General features: G+C 49.0%; 1 long non-coding RNA gene across 2 annotated transcripts in view; it reads right to left on the bottom strand.

Moving 5' to 3' along the window:
• The window catches only part of LOC309657207, a 31790-nt gene that overhangs the window by 3716 nt on the left and 12348 nt on the right, over window positions 1-15726 (bottom strand). The window contains exons 2-3 of one of the 2 annotated variants that reach the window (XR_014261698.1): window positions 5886-6026; window positions 2774-3280 (exon numbers count right to left, since the gene is read on the bottom strand). This is a non-coding gene — a long non-coding RNA (uncharacterized lncRNA). The remainder of the gene's footprint in view (window positions 1-2773; window positions 3281-5885; window positions 6027-15726) is intronic. The other variant, XR_014261699.1, reaches the window with a different exon arrangement.

The raw sequence follows: 15726 nt of genomic DNA, 5'->3' as shown, positions 1-15726 counted from the left end.
GCTCTGGTCACCTGGGTTCAGAGCTCCAGGCAGGTGACAGTTTCCTGGGAGGAGCATGGCTCTGAGATCTGACTTGGGGGATTTGACTCCCACGCTCTTGGCTTAATGGACAGCTTCTCCTTTTGAGCTGGAACTCTGATTGTTAAAGGCTCTCCAGCAACAAGATTATCTTGGGAGGAAAAATCTGGGAGGAGGCTTCTTCTCCCAGGAGTTTTCAGTACATTTTTCAAAGGGAAGGGCCCCACTTTCGGGCCTAAGCTGTGGCTAGTTTTTCTACTTTATCCGATGACTCACGCCTGGGAAAACCCAGTCTCTCCAGGGCTGGGTCCCTCAGGGAGGCTGTGATGTCTAGAAGTTGGATTTCCACTCAGCTTGCTTTATCTGTCTCTGCCTCATCCGTGTCTAGCACAGGGTCTGGCATATAGTAGGTGAATACGTTTTTCTCAAATGAATGTTTGTGGGATTTTTTTAAGATGGAGAGTGGTGCCCATTCTGAGGCAGACTGACCATAAAACTAGTACAGCATAAGCTTCAGGATCCCTTGCTGGCACGGGCCCTTCCCTAAGCCCCGGGAGGGGCCCCAGCAATGTGTTCACATGGTCATATGCTTCTGTAACATTTGCACAAGTCATTTTAACTGCAAAGGGTTGAGATCACTGACTCCACTCTGACCTCCTTCCTCACTGTCATATTTTCCTCCTGTCAGATGGCTTTAGAATGGCTGTGGCATTTTGGGGTCTGGCTAAGGGGAAGGTGAATTGGGAAAACATTTAGTCTGCATTTGGTGGCTGCGTAGGTTCCATGTATAGTTAAGTCAGCTGTCTTTGTATGTAAAAGCCTTCGGGACCCTCTTTCTGTCCACTGAGCCAGTTCACCTGTCCAAAGGTGCAGGCTCAGAGCTCACACAGTGATGCGAACGTGTCCCCCGGTATCTGGCAACAGAACTATGTGTCTGAATAAGTGAAGTTTGAAATCTAAGGAGCCAGAAACTAGGCTGTGGAAAATTCTACCAATCATCAGGCCTGTCCAATTGTAAGTAGAGGATTTGGTGCTCAGAGATACTTAGACCAAATGGAAGTTATTTCCTGTCAGCAATATTCTCTATAAAACAGTTCATACAATTAGAAATGCACCATAACCTTTTACTTCCTTTTGATGAGTATCATGTTGTCAGTGGGTTGAATTGTGTCCCTCCAAAAAGATATGTTGAAGCCCTAATCCCCAGTACCTCAGAATGTGACCTAATTTGGAAAAACGGGTTTTAGGGGTTCTCAAGTTAAAATTAGGTCAATAGGATGGGACCTACCCCAATATGACCAGTGTCCTTATACAAAGGGGAAGTTGGATACAGAGACACAAACACAGGGAAGACCCCAGGTAAAGATGAAGGCAGAGATTGGGGTACAGCATCTACAAGCCAAGGAACACAGAAGATGGTCAGCAGAGCACCAGAAGCCAGGAGAGAGGCCTGGGCAGATTCTCCTTCACAGCCCTCAGAAGGAACAACCCTGCGGACACTTGATTTCAGACTTCTAGCCTCCAGAAATGGGAGACGATAATACAATACATTTCTGGTGTTTAAGCCACCCAGTTTGTGTTACTTTGTTATGGCAGCCCTGGTGAACTAATACACATGTGGAATAGAATTTGCCAGAAGACCTGTGTCTGTACTCCACAAACCTGGAGTAGTACCACAAACAGTGAGTACATCTCTGTGTGAAGTCCCATGTTTTATGCATTCTAACTATCAGAAACTAAAAAGAAAAATGCAATTAACCATGCAAGAGGGACTTCCCTGGTGGCTCAGTGGTTAAGAATACGCCTGCCAATGCAGGGGACACAGGTTCAAGCTCTGGTCCGGGAAGCTCCCACATGCGCCACAACTACTGAGTCTGCACTCTAGAGCCCGCGAGCCACAACTACTGAAGCCCCTGCACCTAGAGGCCGTGCTCCGCAACAAGAGAAGCCACTGCAATGAGAAGCCCGCGCACTGCAACGAAGAGTAGCCCCCTGCTCACCGCAACTAGAGAAAGCCTGTATGCAGCAACGAAGACCCAACACAACCAAAAATAAATAAATAAATTAATTAATTAATTTAAAAAAACATGCAAGAGGCAAGAGTGGATTACCTTTCCATTTTCTCTGAAGAAAACGATTACAAAGTCGTTTTCTTATCCTACCAAGAGTATACCTAAGATGGCACCTGTGGCCTGCCCTCATTCCCTAAATAATACACTGCTCTGGCCATCCAGAACTTTCTCCCATTGTCCACAACTAGGACTTCCCTACCTCCACCCCTGGGGCCCTCATCCTGGGGCCAGTGTGTGCTCCCCAGATCCTGTTTAGAAAAACAACCAGCTGGGCTCTGTTCCCATGGGCCCAGGTCACAGATTTGAGATTCTGAAGAATGAAGGGGTCGGAATGGCCTGGACCCTACCTCTGAAACCACCTTTCCCCATCATTTTCCATCCCTTTTCCCTACCCAGAAAACAAAATTGGAGTTATTTCCTCTTAGAACCTGAAGGAACATTGCCTTTATGTTTGGCCACAGACGTGTTGTCTCCATTACCCTGTGAAAGGCCATCTAGACGTTGACAATTCTGCTGGGTTTTTCTTTCCACCTTTTCCTCCTCCTACCACCCCAACCCGGCACCCCTACCCCCCGCCCCCGGTCTGGCCTCCAGCCTCCCTTCCATTTTCCCAGCTCCACAGTGTCCTCAGAAGAACCCCTGCCCTGTTCTCCCCCTCTAACCCACCTCCCGCCCGCCCTTACCACCAGCCTCCTTGTCTGACTCTCTCATTAGAGGACCAGCCAGCGTCACATTTTCCTTAGGGTCTGTCTGGGCTCTTGGCTAAGGACCTGGGGAGCAGCAGAGGGAGCTTTTGGTTGGGCGGTTCGGCTGCAGGGTCCAGGTGGCTCCCGAGGTGGAGGGCTGCATCTGGAGCACCCTCCAACGCAGCTTGAGCCATCAAGATTCTGACCTCGGCCCTGAGAAGAGGGTATCAGTCAGGACGCTTGCGGGGACAGAAACCCAAGCGGCCAGCTTAGGCAAGACTTGCGTAACCACGAGGATGGAGGTGGGATGGAGGGGAGCTTCGGGGATGACTTGCATTCTTCCCATCTTTTGCCCTTTCCCTTCTGTGGGTTTCATTTTCGTTATTCCAGAGTCTTCCAGACTCACCAGGAAGAGATTCAGAGCCAGTCTTTCCTGGTCCAAGTTAAGAAGTCCTAGAGACTTTGTAGATACATTGTGAATGGGAGTGTAAAATGGCACAGCCACTGTGGGAAACAGAAAGTTAAACATAGAATTACCACATGACCCAGCAATTCCACTCCTAGCTGTATACCCCAAAAGATTGAAAACAGGGACTCAAACATATACTTGTACATGAATGTTCACAGCAGCACTATTCACAATAGCCAAAAGGTGGAAACAGCCCAAATAGCCTTCAAGGGATGAATGGATAAACAAATTATAGTAAATACATACAATGGAATAGTACTCAGCCATGAAAAGGAAGGAAGTCCCGATACATGCTACAATGTGGATGAACCTCAAAACTAATATGCTAAGTGAAAGAAACCAGACACAAAATTTCACGTATTATATGACTCCATCTATGTGAAATATCTAGAAGAAGTAAATCCATAGACAGAACGTAGATTGGTGGTTGCCAGGGGAGTTAGAAAGGGGAAATCAGGACCAATTGCTTAACTGGTATGGGGTTTCCTTTGGAGGTGATGAAAGCATTTTGGAACTAGATAGAGGTGGTGGTTGCACAATATTGAATTGAATTGTTCACTCACATAATCATAGGTTATGTGAATTTCACCACAATAAAATTTAAAAGTGCCATAGGAGAGCTCTGATTGGCCTAGCTTGGGATCAGGTGCCCACCCTGGCCAATCAACAGGGACTAGGGGTGGATCTGCAAAGAGATGGCAGCTCCCATTGGTCACATGGTTGCAGTTGGGAGAAGCTACATTTCCTGAAGAGGTGGGAGACAGCGTGCTCTTCTTAGAAAATGATACTTTAGTTTAATAAATAAAAGAACCTTTAAAGATCAGAGCTAAAAGAGAACTGGAAAGAAGCTCTAAAGCCTTTCTGTTTATAAAAGCAACATGCTTGTCGCATCAATTTAGAAAACCTTGAAAAATATTAAATATCACCATAATTTATTAATTTATTATCACCATAATTTATTAATTTTTATTAATAAAAATATTAAATATCAAATATCAATATTAAATAAATATTTTAATATTTATTTAAAAATAAATATCACCACAATTGTCATGACTCAGAGATTATCATGGTTAACATTTTAGATAGATAGATAGATAGAGATATCCTCCAAGACCTTTTATTAATGCATTTCCAGTTATAGACACATATATATGGATAAAAATGCCTTTAATGCATTTTATTCTGTCTCCTGCTTTTTTTCACCTAATCTATTTTGGACTTTTTCTAAATGTCATCAAATGTAGATTCATGCCATCATTTTCCATCATTTTAATATCTGTGAGCGATGACTTTTGAGTGGAAGTTTCTGAAAGGCTCCTTTGAGGAAGTGGCATTTGAACAGGCCATTGACTGATCAGGAGGCAGAGACGGCAGCTGGGGCTTTCTCAGCAGCGGGAACAGTGTGGACAAAAGCCAAGTCAGTGACCGTCCACTCTGCCCACTAGAAGCCAGCCTTTGATTGATGAGGGAACCAGAGAGGGGAGGTAATTTTACCAAGGTCACGCAATGACTTGGTGTTAAGGGGGAGACTTGAACCCAAGACTCCCAGCTCCCAGCTCAGGGCTTTGGCCTCCACCGAATCCTGTCCAACCTCCTCACAATGGCACTCAAGGCCCTGCATCACCTGGTTCTCATCCACATTCATTATCTTCACCGCAGATGACAGCCAGTCCTGGATCATGCTTCGTCTCTGCTTCATGCACAGACAGGAAAGTGGAGGCCCACTGAGAGAAGGGCTGCCTGAGGTCACCGAGCTGGAGGGTAACAGTGGCTCATGTGGAGAGAGCCCTTATGGCATGTCAGTTCAGGGCTGGGGCTTGGCCTCCACCTGGAAACCCCCGCCTCCTCTCCCTAGGGCCATGCCTGTACTATCCCTGAGTCATGGTGGCCAGCCCGCCTCCTGTGAGTCAGCAGCATTCTTCAGGGCTGAGAGCACACAGCACAGCCACAGGCCCTCCCCTGTACCTCGGTGAGCCTGGTGCCTCCTCCAGCTAGGCTGGATGTTAGAGAGTCAGCCGGATGAGTGGCCTCAGGTCATGGCCTAATGGCCTGGGAGCTGACCTGCGGGGGTCTCAGGGGTTCGGATGACTCAGAGAAACCTCAGCCGCGTCTGTGCTGCCTGGAAGCTGGAAGCTGACCCTGTGTGCTCTCTGTGAAGGGGCCTGGGGTGGAAGGTCCTGGCAACGGTCTAGGCTGGGAGAGGAGGTGGGAAGCAGTGAGAAGGTTCTCTGACATGCCCTCCACCCCTCTTTGGTCAAGTCACTCCCCACCTCTGGGTGCGGAGGTGGTGCAGAGGGGATGGGGGATGTTAAGAGCACAGACTTTGCCATGAGACAAACCTGGTTTGCAGCTGGAGTCGCAATTCTGCCTCTTATTCACATGTGACCTTGGCAAGTTACTTACCTTCTCTGGGCCTCTGAAAATGGGAAGACCAATACCCACCTCACAGAACTGCGGCAGGACTAAATGTACATAATGCACTTAGCACAGGGCAGGGCAAAGAGAAAGCACTTAAGAATTGAGTGCTATTATTAAGATAATAGTAAATAGTATCCAGGCTCTTTTCTGGCATTCTTCTTTTATTCATTCACCCATTCACTCATTCATTCCCTTAACCAATATTTATTGAGTACTCACCAGGTGGGGACAAAGCTGAGAACCGGGCTTTCCAGAGACTAGAGGTCATCTAGTTGCTGATGTTCATGGTTGAGACTTTGGCTGAGCAGAGAAAACGTGGATGTTGACAGGCGTGGTCTCCACGATCATGGAACTTACATTCTAATGGGAAAAAGTGACATCGTAAATAGGCAAACTGATAATGAGCAAGAAAGTGACAGATATGGTTGAGGGTGATTTGGGGAGGCCACTTAGATGGAGTGGCTAGGAGTGGCCTCTCTAAGGGGGTGATGTTTATGCTGTAGATGAGAGGGTTGAACTGTGAGAGGCCAGCCCCATGAAGAGGCAGGAGGTGGAGCGCTTCTGCCAGGGCAAGGGCAAGGGTGAGCTCCAGCGCCCGGCAAAATTCTGCTGGGGAAGGAAGGGTGAGGAGGTTAATGGGGCTGCCAGAGCGGCAGGACTTCTCAAGCTGTGTTAAAACATGTTCATTTCTTTCTAAATGCAATTCCATGCCTCTGTAGGCTGGAGTTCCAGGGCAACACTCCCAAACTCCTGAGTCAGAACTCAGCTGGGGAAAGCTTGACCATTTTCCCCAGGGGACAGCCTGTGTCCTGTCCAGGATGCTGTGACCCTCAGCCCTCCCAGCACCAGCAGGGCCCTCCCCGGAGCAGGGAGACCACAGCAAAGCTGCCCAGCACCGGCTATTTCTGGCAGGGGAGGGGGTGCCTGGGCCCTGCAGCTGCATTCCTGGAGCAGATCTGCCCAAATGGTTGGACCTGAGGAATGCAGAACCACCCCTACCCCAGACACAAGGAGCCTTTTCTCACCCAGGCCCCTGGAATGAGGCTTTCCGAGGGCCGGAGTTCACTAGATTTCTGCTGTTTATGGTTAAGGCCTTTGCTGAGCAGAGAAAACACAGCTGTCAGCAAGAGGTCCAACACAACACCTGCAGGGAGGGACCCGGACTGGAGAAGGGAGGGGGCTGCCAGGCTCGCTGGGGTCCTCCCCCTGCCTACAGAGTTCAGTCACACTGGATTCTACGGTGACTGTCCTAGGCAGGGATGACAGCCTGCCATAGATCATCCCCTGAACCCTCTTCAGAGATAGGGAAACTGAGGTCGCCTAGCTAGATCATAATAATTGCTAATGTTGAGAACTTATTATGGGTCTTCATGGTGGTAAGAACTTGACCAACATTTCACAACAACCCTGTGATGTGATTACTCCTGTTACTGCCATTTTACAGATGGGGAAACTGAGGCTTAGAGAGATTCAATTACATGCCCGATGTCAAGGAACTATTAAGTGGAGGAATCTGGATCTGAACCCAGGCCTTCTGACTCTAAAGCTCACTCTGGGTTTTTGTTTCCTGGTTGTGATTTATTTACTTAAATTAATTTTTTTTTCTCAAAGAAAACTTCTTATTACTACTATTAATAAAAGTCCATCTTGGGCAAAGGTAAAAATAAATGCAATGAAAACCAAATAACATGAGTAAATCCTAACTAAATACTGTTGCTGTCAAAGATCTGAACCTGAGAGGTGCTCTCAAATGATGAAAAAGAGAGATTAGCACGTGTTGGGTAGGTGTCTATGACACACTAGTGCTGAACGGAGGCTTTCTCTTTGAAAGAATCTGAAAGCTAAAATGAGAGGGAAAAGGAAGTCAGTTTTTCACTGTGTTCTTCCCAGTCCTTTAATGCAGCTTGGCTGTGTGGTCCTCGTTAGTGCCGTTCACCAAACAGTTCTGGGTTTCTGCCTCCCGGGCACATGGAAGGATACCACCTCCTGGTCCCTTTGTGGTTGGGTGGGGTCACATGACCAGTTCTGGTCCTGAATTGTACATTATTGTGGGCTGCAGCATTTAATTGCTGATTTGAGGTCCTCCAACGCTCTCTTTTCCAAAAAGCGGATGCCTCATAGCCTAGGTCCCAGAGTAAGGACAGTGCCAAGGAAAGTAAGCCCCCAGCGGAGCCACAGTGAATATGTAACATGGGCAAGAAATAGGCCTTGATGTCACAAGCCATTAAGGCTTTCGGATTGTTTATTTAACACAGCATAACCTAACTATTCTGACTAATAGAGCATGTCATCCAGAAACATACTGAAGATGCAGCCCTCTTTTCAGGGCCCACAGCCTTAATTCCCGTGCGGTGCTGACATTGGCCAAGCCTAAGCCTTTGTCTTCCTTATAGAACGCTCTTACCTTTGCCAGGTCTCCTTCCCTGGGTTCACTACCTTGGAAAACTAACCATTCCCCCAAAGTGCCCTTGACTCTCCCCCTTCCAGAGCTTTGCTTTTGTGCGTTTGTCTCTGGCAGGAGTGATACACACTGCCATCTCTGCCCCAGCCAGTGTCATGGTAATGAGACAGACTGCCTCTGTCTGGATCCAGGCTCAGCTGATTGTTAGCTGTGTGAGCCTAGACTCATCACTTCACCTCTCTGGGGATGTTTCCTCATCTATAACATGAAGATGGCGATAGGACTCTGCTATTCACAGCTGTTGTGAGGATTCAGTGTGTTAATAAGTGTAAAGCACATAGAACAATGCCTGCTGCATAAGAAGATATTTATAAGCATCAGAGTATCAGTATGTTCCCTGCTCACTGGAATCCTGCCTCCGCCTTGCTTCTGGCTTGTGCATGGAAGGCCTGGGACCCTCCCCCTTATTCCTGAGGGTCCCTTTGGTGGAAAGATTGGGTACCAAGTACATTAGTTTGCCAGGGCTGCCATAACAAAGTAGCACAAGCTGGGGTGGCTTAAAACAACAGAAATTTATTCTCTCACAGTTCTGGAGACTAGATATCCAAAATCAAGGTTTCCATAGGGCCATGCTCCCTCTGAGACTCTGGGTAGGATCCTTGCCTCCTCCTAGCTTCTGGTGGTGGCTGTCAAACCTTGGCCTTCCTTCACGTGCAGAAGCATCACTGCAGTCTCTGTCTCTGTTGTGTCACGGGACGTTCTCCTCGTGTGCTGTGTCTTCACGTGGTGTTCTCCGCGTGTGTGTGTCTCTTCTCTTTTTATAAAGGACACCAGTCCTATTGGATTAGCCCTCCCTCCCAAACCAATATGACCTCATTTTAACTTGGTTTCATCTGCAAGATTATTTCCAAATCAGGTCACATTCACAGGTACTGGGGTTAGGACTTCAACATATCTTCTGGGGGGACACAATTCAACCCAAAACACCAGGAGTCAGGAGACATGGCCCCTTGACCTCTGACTTTCCCCATGGGGCCATAGAAACTGGGACGCAGGTGAGTGGGGAGCTCTGGCTGGGGCATCAGGACACCTGGACTCTGTCTTCTGCTCCCAGCGTGACCCTGGGCACTCCCCTTCCTGGTCTCATTTTTCTTCATGGTAAGACAAGGAAAAGCATTCTCCACCCCCAACCAGGTTCTTGTGAGACCCAAACAAGGTGGGGTATGGTGTGAAGGGGCTTTGCCAATCGAAACCCCATGCACAGATCAGAAGGCTTGCTCTCAGCCCTTGACTGCTCTCCCATCCTCACCCATGAGCTGGGCAGACTTACTGCAATGACAGTTTTTCTACTGACTCTGCTAATTAGACATGCCCGAGGCTGGGCCCTCAGCCCTCCAACACTCTCCATCTCTGAGGTTCTCTCATGAACTTACCCTTTCTCCTGGCTTCCTTAGTTCAGTTACTTGGCTCTCCAAGTCTCAGTTTCCTTCCCTGTAAAGTAGGAGGATTGGTTGCCACCCCATATGCTTATTGCAAGGATTATATTTAGAGGCAATGCAGTTAAGTCAGCACAGTGCCTGACACATGGTAAATTGAATAAATATTCATTAGTATTGATTTGATCATCACCACCGGGAAATAGCACATACAACATAGAGACAGCCAGTGCATCAGAGTAATTGCATCTCCCTTAGCCCTGGGCCTTCATTCATACCTTCATCCAGCAGCGTTCGATGCAGCCCCCTACTCAGTGCCTTGCCAGGCTTCAAAGAGGATGGGTCCGGTTTGTTGGGAAATCGCACTGGCTAGGCTTGCTGTGAGGCTTGGGGAGTGGCGCCGCTCTCTCTGGTCCTTAGTCTTCTCGTTGGCACAATGAAGGCCTGAGGCTGTGCAGTCTCTGGGAGGCCCCTCCAGCTTTCCTGTTGTGTGATTCTAGCCTGAGGTGGTCCTTTAGGGCACTTCTGGCCCCAGATCAGGAGGGGCTGAGGATAGGCACAGTGGCAGGAGCTCAAATGCCAGGACTCCTGGTTCTGCTTCCTGCTTGGCCACTGACATGCTTGGGCAATTCCTTCCCCTCTTTGGGGGTCTTTCCTCCTTCATCACAGAAGAGGCTAGCCTAGATGAAAGCCCTTCAAGTCTGTTTTTATGCAGTTCAACAACCAACCCCCCTTTGGAACATGCCAAAGCTGCCCTCACCACCCAGCCTTAACACCTGCCGTGCCTGCCACCAGGAGCACCACCCCGCAGTGTAAATGTACCGCTTCACTTCATTCAGGTCTCCAGGATTCAGCAAAGCCTCGCCTTCCCACCCTACCTAAAACCACACGCATATACACAGCCTTGACACTGTTTTTCCTGAAAACATTTATCCTTATCTGACATTATACTATACACTTATTTGTACTTTGTGCTTTCCCAGGCTCTGCCACTAGCATATCTGCCCTATAATGACAGGGACCCTCTGTCCATTCAACACAACACCCCGGTGCCTACAATAGCACTAGGCACATAGTAGGTGCTTGATATATTGTGTAAGAAAGAGAGAGAAGGAGAGAGGAAAGAGGGAAGGAAGGAAGGGAGGGAGGGAGGGAGGGATAGCCATGAATTTAGCCAAGATCACCTAAGAAGCCTTTTCTTTCTCACCACTGCTGTTGCTAAGCAATGTCTTTTTTAGCTCGTATTTATCTGTTCAACCAATATTTACTGCTGGCTCGCTCTGCCCCAGGCATGGAGCTGAGCCCAGGGGATATGGAGGTGAACTTGATGCTCCCAGATCTTACATCTTGTGAGGAAAAGCCAAACAATAAACCAGGCCTGCAGTCAGTGCAAAAACAGACAACACAGTACCTTGTGACAATGGGACTGAGGACAGGCTGGGGGAGCAGGGAGGAGTTAGAGGAAAGCTTCTCAGAGAAAGTGAGGTGGGACCCGCGTGGTCACTCAGGGGATGGGGAGGGAGCCTGGGAGGCTGGGTTCCCGGTGTGGACCATGGCCGTCCAGGGCCAGTGCTCAGCCATCCCAGCCTGGGCCTCCTCTCCCTGTACCCCTGAGAATCCTTTCTCCCTAGCTGCTTGGTTGGGCCTTCCCGCCCCCAACCAAGTCAAGGCCCCCTCTCCACTCTCTGCACATGAGGTGGCCAGGTCCCTTCTCTCTGAGCTGTCCCCATCTCATGGTGGGCTGGCAGCTGCCTGATCCCCGACCCCCCATGGAGCACTCCTTCTCCTCCCACTTTGACACACACTGGGGTCAGGCTCTGGACACGCTCCCTGACCTCTGCCCTGCCGCAGCTTCCAAACTGGGCTCCTTTCTCTCCAGCCTCACCTCTGGGGCATCCTCTCTGATTCCTTCTGCTATTTTCTCTCCTTCCTCATCTTTTCCCTTCCCCTGAGGCTCGGGTGCAACCCCATGTTTCTTCCCAGAATCAGGACCTGGCCAGCCCCAGGTGATCTTTTCCTTTTTTTTTTTTTTGGCTGCACTGAGCAGCATGTGGGATCTTAGTTCCCTGACCAGGGATCGAACTCGTGCCCCGTGCAGTGGAAACGTGGAGTCTTAACCAGTGGACCGCCAGGGAAGTCCAAGGTGATGTTGAAGGACATGTAAGGAGGCCATTTTCATGCAGGCTCCACTGAGGAAGAAGAATAAGACAAAGATGGAGAAGGAAAAGAAGGAGACAGACAGGAAGAGGAAGGAGGAGAAGGAGGAGGAGGAGGAGGAGGAGGAAGGGGAGGAGGGGGAGGAGGGGGAGGAGGGGGAGGGGGAGAAGGGGGAGGAGGGGGAGGAGGGGAGGGGGAGAAGGGGGAGGAGGGGGAGAAGAGCTCCCCTGCACCGTGACCTTTACAAATATCATCTCACTGCATCCTCACAAGGACTCTCTTGTTAGTCCCATTTAACAGATGAAGGCCTATAACACTGGCCTTGCCGTAGTAGGGGGTTGAGCAGGGGCTCTAAGCCAGGGTGCCGGCACCAAAGCCCTCTGCGCCACCTCTCCCTCCGTGCCTTTCGGAAGAGCAGGGCCTGCAGGGTCCATCTGCTCTGCACCCCTGTGGCGGGGCTTGCCCGGGCTGCCAAGTGAGCCAATGGCCTGCTGCTTCTCCAGGGAATCCAGCAGTTTCCCCTGATGAGGGAGTGGGATAGGGTTAGGAGGTGATCAGAACCATAGGAATTTTCAAGTTTGGGCAAAACCTTGGGGAAGGGAATTAGACAGCCATCCTGCTCGCTGGACATTTTCATAAATAATAACCATCACAGCAGCTACCATTTATCTAGTGCTTACTACATGCCAGGCACTGCTGTAAGCAATTACACATGCATCAGCTGGCTTGATCTTCATGAAGACTATTACCCCCACTTTACAGAGGAGAACACTGAGGCAAGGAAAAGTTATATCCACACATCTGCTAAGTGACTGGGCAGTGAATGAAGCTAGGAGGCTCCAGAGTCGAGCTCTTAAGCTCAACTGATAAAGCAGTTCTTAGGCACCAACATGGCCCTTGTTCATAGAATCGCCCAGGCTCAACCCTACTCCATGTTGGAACCCACAAGGGCAAAGGGACCAGTCATCACAGCCCGCATACACCCCCAGCCCTTGTCCTCAACCTTCTGAACGATTGTCCTGCAGACCTGAGGCCATTTTCTCGGTGATGGGTCTGGGTGCCTTTTAGAAGGAAAATACAATTTTCTTTTCCACTCAGCAAGCCCATGTTTCTCTCCCCTACCTCCAGCCTCAGTGTTTATTTCTGCAAGGAAATGGCTTTTGAAGTCCTCACTTCTTGAAAGCTGAGAGGGAGAGGGAGGTACTACAAACATTTAAAAGCATGTCCACATTTTGGTTGGAACGTGGCATTTTTTAAAGGATTAATAACAGTTTTTGGAATCCACAGACCCTGCTTCTCTTTCAAGGTGAAAAAAATAATTACCCCTTGAATATCACGGCTGTGAGGGTCTGGGGGAAAACCCCGCTGGGGCAGAGAGCAGTGCCAAGGGTCTTTTTAGGCAGAACTAGGCAGAGTCTGATGAGGAACAGCTCCAAATCTGGTCCAAGGGGAAGATTTCATAGATCTACAGCAAAGTGAGAGTAAGAACAACGTAGTTTTTCCTAAAGCTTCGTTCACTCAGTTTAAAGAATTGTCTTTTGTTCAGGAGTTATGCCCTTCCTGTTTTGTTTGATATCAAAAAGTCCTTTCTTTAAGGAAATCATCGCTAAAAGATTATGAAACAATAGTCTTTTACAAGTGTATTTAGCGAAAGAAAATAGTTGGCAATCCTATCTCAGTCTCCCAGTTTTCAATTAAAAAATTGTTTTGAAATGCATCTGGCCTATGAAATCCCAGGTCTGAGTGTACAGTTGAGGAGGAAGGAAGATCTGGACAGAAGTTATCACAATCCAAAGTAGAAAGAGACCTCATAAGACATTGGCCAAAGTGCTGAGGCGGTTCAGGGGGGCTGTCTCCAGATGCACATCCTGGGGAAGGCGTCTTAGAGGAGGGGGCATTGGTCTAGGCCAGGAAGCGCAGGGACCACTGCACACCCAGGGCCAAGGAACTGCTCCAGGGAGAGGGGACAGAAGGAGCAAATCCACAGAGGAAGAAGCACAACGGCCCTGAGAGGACAACTGCCTGCCCACAGGCTCCCCCCAGTAGCTGATCGTGTGTATTCACAACAACCCTGCAAAAAATGTACCCAATTATCCCCCTCTGAACCCCCAGGAAAGGAAGGCACAGCAAGGTTAAAGTCACATGCAAGGTGGCCCAAGAGTCTGGCTCTTTCCTGTCTATGCTGCTGCTTTCCATTCCATGGTGGAGTTAAGTTCAGTAGAGAAAGAAGAACCCAAATCTACAATATACCAAATTGTTCATCAATGGCTTTTTGGGGCAATGAGACCATAGGTGAATTTTTTCTACTTTTCTGTATAACTCATTTTTCATATAAGAGTGAATTTCTTTAAAATAGAAAAGAGGTGGGTGCTTTGCTTCATTGTTTTAGTGGTTTTACCAGTAGGACAAGATTTATGGAGTTTTCTGGCTGTTCTCTGAGCTTCCCTTCCAGGACCAGACTTCTTGCTTCCTCTTTGTCTGTCATTCCCTTTGGCTCTAGACCATTACCCACCCCCTTTGAGGGCCCCAGCCTGGCCCTGGCCTATGGCTAACTGTCAGGACCAGAGTGTGTTGTGATAAACCAGAGCATATGGACCAGTGGAGAGACCACGGGCCTGGGAGAGGAACTAGGTCTACTTCCTGCTCTGCCATGAATGTGCTGTGTGGCCTTGGGCAAGCCCCTTTCCCTCTCTGGGCCAGATGTTACAGTAGGGCCCTTTCATACAGAGTGGCCTACAGCTGAACTATTGCAATGGTCAAGGAGGCAACCCCACCCCGCAGATCCTTTCTTGAGGTTCCTCCTTTTCCACAAAGAGCAGAGAGCGACGGATGCAGGGCAACCTGGAGAAAGGCAGCGTGATACAGCAGGAAGAGCACTGGGCTTGCCTTCTGGAATTCTAAGTTGAAGATTCTCTAGAGTTAGATTCTCTAGATTCTCTAGATTCTCTAGATTATCTGGAGTATTCTACTCCAGACTCTCTGTGTCTTCCGACTGCCCTGAGAATAAACCCCAAATTCCTTGCCATGGTCCCACGTGATCCATCTCACCAGCTGACTCTGCTCCCATCTCTGCCTCTTGCTCATACCCCTCCTATCGCACTAGCTCCCTGCCTTCCCTCCAAGCTCATATGCCCTCAGAGCCTTCGCACTGGCTATTTCCTCTGCCTAGAACTCTCTTACACCTTCACATGGCTGCCTCCTTCTTGAATCTGGAGCCCCAGCTGCAATGTCATTCCTCAGAGAGGTTTTGCCCACCACCAGCCCCGTCCCACGAGCCCATGTCTGCACCCCTCCCCCTTTCATCCCCGTGACAATCAGCATCATGCCACCAGGGACCTTCTGTCTGCTTCCCTACTGTGGCCTCAGTGCTTAGACAGTCAATAAATATTTGATGAACGGGTGGTTGAACGACTAGAATGGGCCTCAGTTCTCCTATCAACACAATGGGAAGGTAGGTATAACTCCAGAGCTCTGGTCACAGACACCTTTTCAAATGTAATACGGTTTAGAGATCCTCTCCCCAAGAAAGCACATTCACAGTATTTTGCATCGGCTTTGGGGAGAGGGGTCCTCAGCCCCTTTGATACCTACTCTAGGTACCCTGACCTTGCTGAGGTTTTCAGATTTGGGAACAGAAAACAGTGGAGATCAAATGGCTCTTCTTTTGGTTGCAAAAGGTGGTCAGGATTTGTTTCTCGCCTTTTGCAGGATTTATATTTCCTCATTTGGAGGGAAAAGTGCCCCTTGGTGCCCCTCTCACTCTTGCCCCTACCTCCTGGCAGTCTGGGCTCGTTATTCTTGCTCTTTGGTTGCCCTCCCTCGTTCCTTCTGGCACGTTCCTCTCCTCTTCCTGCCGCTAGGATCTTAAGACACAGCAGACTCAGCACCAGCGCCCCCTTCCCAGAGGAATGGTCTCCCTTAACACCAGTATGGTCCCCGCCTATAAAACCTTTCAACTTCATAAACTCGTAACTGCAGAAATCTGTCCAAACATTCTGGGGCCATTGTAACTATTGGTGTTGGCTTGCAGACCTGAGCTGAGCTGCCAGGGCTTTAATGAGGAAAT

This window comes from Balaenoptera physalus (assembly GCF_965194825.1).
Source record: "Balaenoptera physalus genome assembly, chromosome: 3".
In the NCBI taxonomy this organism is placed as follows: Eukaryota; Metazoa; Chordata; class Mammalia; order Artiodactyla; family Balaenopteridae; genus Balaenoptera; species Balaenoptera physalus.
The sequence above is the reverse complement of the archived record's forward strand: the minus strand, read 5'-3'. Positions and strand labels throughout refer to the sequence as shown.